Source organism: Lactuca sativa, chromosome 5, assembly GCF_002870075.4.
Source record: "Lactuca sativa cultivar Salinas chromosome 5, Lsat_Salinas_v11, whole genome shotgun sequence".
Taxonomy (NCBI): Eukaryota; Viridiplantae; Streptophyta; class Magnoliopsida; order Asterales; family Asteraceae; genus Lactuca; species Lactuca sativa.
The window spans coordinates 151,492,207-151,498,099 of record NC_056627.2 but is presented as its reverse complement, the minus strand read 5'-3'; positions in this window follow the sequence as shown (position 1 = coordinate 151,498,099).

Genomic DNA, 5,893 nt, shown 5'->3' with positions numbered 1-5,893 from the left:
AGTAGAATGTATAAGAAGTAGAAGGGAAATAAAATCAAGCATGCACACGTCTATAGCTTATAAATGTCAAGTACACCTTGAAAGTACACACAGACAGATCACTATTCATTCGTCACTCACTTCTGACACACTGACACAAACTAAAGCTATTTATACCACCTGTAGTAGCAACCAAGAGTGCAGCCGCACATGGGTGAAACGACAGCACACACTCACAACTAAGCTATAACACACCCCATCATCCTACCAAGACCTATACAAAAGAATGCCTAGCCTAAACCATAAAATCATAGACCATCACTTACTTTGTTATGTGACATGTGTTTCAAGTACCAGCGAGGATCGTGGGAAGGCACCGGCATGATTTGTACACACTGGTAGAGGATAGTGTTTGAGATTTTGGGTTATGTTTTATCTTGATGACATTTTCTATACTCGAGTTTTGAGATGATTTTTATAAGATATGTTTTATTTGAAAAATGAAAAATTGTTTGAAAATTTACGTTGTTACAAGCTCCCTGCAGTATCACAAGAAGCTCTCACTGACTAACTGGTTAATACTACGGCTCCCCGTAGTATCACTGCACCCCTTTGCTAATTCACGCATGTTGCAGCTCCCTGCAGCCTTACAGCACTTTCTCTTATCATCCACGGTCTGAACCTCAAGTCGGCGCCACACACTGCATCCACCAACCCACGTTCCACAGCCCAACATAGATAGGTGCACACATACCCATCCAAAAGTAAGTGTCACTACTCCTGACGGCAACCAACACGACAACTCCTTTTCTCGTTACAATCCTCATTCTTTAATAATCTCGTTTAACATCAATTAGTCTAAGTGCTCCCACTGGAACCATGGATGCTTGCTACACTAGTGGGCGACTCTCAACTCAGAACTCAGAATAATCTAGGAATAAGGACATCATACCCGGATACCTTGATTCTCCAACACTGAATCTCACGATGTTTTGCCCAATCCACTAATCTCACACTCACGATCACATGCTTGGATACTGCATGATCTTGCAGAATCTGTCAACTTGTCTCCCTATACTGATCATTACTCACACAAAACTACTCATATTGACCCTGAAATTGGTTGACGAATCAGCGACTGGCCTTTCGGGGGTATAGATTACAATCTATACCTTTACTTGCAAATCTCAACTATGGCATCCGCAATCCAGCGACCCAATCGTACTCGAACTCGACATATGCTAACTCTGAAAAGCACAAGCCACATAGTATCTTCCTATGCACTCATCCTTTCGCAAACACATACCACATGCATTATTTTGCTCTGCACCTGGCCTCGATCACCAATAACCCTAGACTCATGAATTCGCACCGCAGGTCATTATATCCAGATCTTTAACCGTTCTTGAACAAATATCTAATCCCCATAATAAAATACTCGGTTCTCCCCTACTTAGGGTTCGAACCGTCAGCAATTGACGCACCAACAATCTATCCCACAGACTGTTTCCACTAGTAACATCGCATCTACTCTTGGAAGGTGCTACGCAGCGCTCGATGATCTCCCAGACAGAGATCAAGCAACTCCCAATACCCCGAATCTCAGATGAAATCCTCAAAACTTCCCAACATGACTGCCTCTAGTCATTCAGAATCTCACACCACTACATCACTGAACCTCCCAACTATCCAGTATTAACCCTGACTCTTAGTCTGGAAATAATGAACTATCATTCTCATCATCCTCGACTCCTCAACCAACGCTCCATCACATCACTTATGAAAAGAGCAGAACCCACATTACCGCTCTCGATACCCATCAAAACCAATAAGAGCCACCGCCCTGATACGCTCCTCTTGATCGTCTGACGCTGCAGCTAACACATGCCCTACTATACTCAAATAGGGTGTATCCTGGTCCTTGACTATCTCCGTCCCCACTGACGACCTGATCAAGCTATATCTTTACCTCATGGCAGTCCTACTGCCATATACTCTGATTGAAGATCACCATCAGTACAATCCCTCAGGGCTTACCCCAAACTCAGAAACCGGAATCTCAACACCTCTTGAGTCTCCCACGGGAAACGGAATTAGCACCACTCAGGTCACAGAAAGGTACATCTCCACTATCGTCCAGTCGCCCAGCCCAGACAATATTCTTCCATAACGCACCATCCCTAATCATCCCTAAGTCTTGCGACTCCAAGTGGCATCTCGCCAACAATCCCTCAGAGCTAACTCGATTTCCCTCTCAAGGGATACTCTACTAAAACTTGTTCATAATGGCCTTCTGGCCCCATAGTCTTTCACATCTATTCTTATTCTAGACAATTGTGACAACCCGAAATTTCTATTATGTACAACCATTCACTTCAATAGAAGTCAAAACTGTTCCTGCTAACTTTTAGCAAAGTTTAGAATCCGTTTGAGCATTCTGATCTTTCATATATCAAAGGATGGAGTATATAAGTGTGTCAGTTGAACTTAGAACCTGTCAAACAAGCCTTAAGCACTCAAGAGAGGAGTTTACGACCAAGACCTTGGAGTTTACGGCCGTAAACTCAAGGTGGTTGTAAACCCCTTGGTATATATATAGATTTAGTCATTTTTCTTCATTTCTACCACTTCTAGCTAGAGAAATCCGATTTCTCTCCCAGTGATCTTCAAGTTCTCTTCAAATCTTCACATATGTAAGCCATCTCTTCCATCCTTGTGTTGATTTCATCCTTTCCAGTTGAATCCACCCACAATCCCATCTTTTATTATTAGATCTTCAAGATCCTTAAGAACACCAAGAACACTTGTGTGTTTTGGGCTGAAATCTCCCTTTCCTAGCCTCAAACTGTAAGTCTTTACCTCCTTTTCATGCTTATAAGTTAGTATAATGAGTTAGGGGCTTGAAATCATCAAGAACACATGAGTTTACCGCCAAGGAAATCTCCCAAGGCCGTAAAATCCGTTAGTAAGTGCAAAGTGAGCCCTAGTCGTTTCCTTAGCCTTGGATACTAGTCTAGATCACTTCCTTGAAGTGTTTGGGACCTTAAACATCAAAAATATCAAGAATACATAGAGTTTACGGCCGTTAACTCATAGAGAAATGATCCATGGGCCGTAAACTCTATAAAGTAGTGTCATTGTTCCACTAATGCTTCCTAAGGCTTAGACTTGAAGTAAGGGTAGTTCTTTATGACTTATAAGACCTCAAACCACGAAATGGTACTTAATACCATGATTTTACAGCCGTAAACTCATGGGGAAATGACCATGGGCCATAAACTCATGAGTTGTTACCATTTGGACCATAAACTCCGTTGAGATGCCTTACACCCCTTAGATGTAACCCTAATGTACTCCTAGCACTTGAATCAAAGTGTTATTCATGTTTTAGGGTGTCATAATTTGATTAATTAGTTGTTAATTGACTAATTGGATACATATATGTGTCACTATATGTTAAATAGGATCCGTGCGTGTGCTCAAGTCTTCCCTTGACACTTAGCATCCTATACCATCCGTTCATTTAAACCACTCACTACAGGTGAATTCATACCCCTTAATTAACCTTTTAAATGTTTTTAAATGCTTTTATGGGCGGGGGGGGGGGGGGGGAATATAAGTTGAATCATACTAGTTATTACTTCAATCACATGTGATTAATAACTAGTACACAAATGGATTTACTACGCTTTTAGCTGTTTTACCAAGTAAACTACTTCAAAACAATTTCTCAAACGTTGTGACATGTTAAACTCTTTATCAAACTATCTTACATATTGTATCTTTCTTTTCAAACTTTGTTACAATTGTATTTCAAACAAAGGTTTTCATGTATTTCAAACTGTATTTCAGACAAAAGATTTCGTATACTTTAAACTGATTATATCAAACTGCTTTTAAACCGTTTTATAATTTGACATAAAGTCATCAATTCTTATTATTAAACTTTTCAAATGTTTTACAAAACTTCTTTTAAACTTTTATATTTTCAAATCCATGCCTATATATGTATAGTTATATAAGTAATGTTTAAAGGACTTAGGACTGCTAGCTCACTTTAATTCCTTTTCCTTGTTTGGATGTGGCCTTAGGGTATCGGTTATTTGTCTGAATGTCGTCATAATATTAGTTATATATTATGTATACATATATAGACATAAAAGTTCTATCAGTCAATTCAGTACCTTTGAGTAGCAAAGGCATACCTTCGATTATATACATACATTACTAGTAATTATAATAGGTATAGTTAGGAGATACTACTTACTATTCCTAGTACAAGGAATCACACAAGAGTCAGTTTATTCATTAGTCTATATAAGTATATTATATACTATATGAAGAGATACTATTACATACTATATGAAGAGATACTATTACATACTATATGAAGAGATACTATTACATACTATTTGAAGAGGTACTATTACATACTATAGGATGAGATACTACTACATACTATACAAAGGGAATTACTACATACTATACTATATACTATACAAAGAGAACATAAAATACAAGACTGACCATCCTACACCCGACTGTTAGCTATAGTGGGAAAATGCACATCGACGGATGTCCTCGGTTGTACTGTTCGGCGAGTTACGACACCGTGTTTATCCTAAGACAAAAGGATATGATTTTAATGATTATATAATTTTCCTATTACTTTTATCTTCTGACACATTCACATAAATGATGAGGTAGACTATAATTTGATAATAATAGTTATACATGGGAAAAACCTTCATTCATACAGAGAAGCAAACCTTTGAAACAGTCGGGTCTTGGTAAAAGACTACTTTTTATACTAGTAGGAAATATGGGATTTTCTAGGGTTTTCATACTTATACAAACTTATTCTTCAAACATTTACAAGTCTTTTCTTTACAGTTTTACTAATCAATGACACTAAAATACTTATGAATTCACCAACTTAAATGCTGATCTACGCTTTCAAAATAACTTGTATTCTCAGGTCAACAGTAGATACGTACGATGACCAGCTTTGAGAAGAGTGAGCAGTCAAGACTCGTCCTTTATTTTGATCACTTATTTTCATGTCTTATTCTATGAAAGAACACACATGTATTAAAACCTTACTATTAATGCACTGGATGATGTTGTTGCTTGTTTACTACTTTACACTGTTGTGATACTTTACATGACGTCCTCTGCCCCAGAACATTTTTGCCATTCTTGGTTTTGGGGTATGACATATTGGTATCAGAGCATTGTTTATAGTGAATTGAGGATATCAACCCATAAAAGATATACAGACTATAAATACAGTGTGATTAAAAATACTCTGACCAAGAGTTTATACTATTAAATAATAAAATATTTAACTAAGTATATATGCCTGCATACATACTAAAATCAGTGTCACAATGAAAAAAACAAAAGTATTACGATTGTTGAATATCACAAGTAAGCTCAGGGATGTATGCTCAGTCCTACGAGTGGCATAGCCTGATCAACTATGTTGGTCCGAGGAGTGATTAGCATATGCCCAAAATTGGTTGTGATATGGCAACAAGTCTAAAAACTTACCAACACTACCATAATGAAGACATTAGGAGTATTCTGTGTTACTATAATTACTTAGTTGAGAACTAAAGATCTTCATTAATAGGTCAATAGTTTCTAAGTAGATACACTAAGGTTATATGTAACAAGGATGACATAGACTTAGAATCTATGAAATTTTGTTTGACCCCCTGTTCCTTGTGAACTTGGAGTTAAGGTCACCTATTCGAAGGCCTATGCTGTTTTGATTACATATAACCGGTATGCACATTACAAGTATTGAAGTAACTGATGAAGATTATCTTATAGTTATCTAGTTAGTACGTCTAGTAATTATTTCTTTATCCCCATTTCTCACGTAGATAACATGGCTGGACTCCATCCC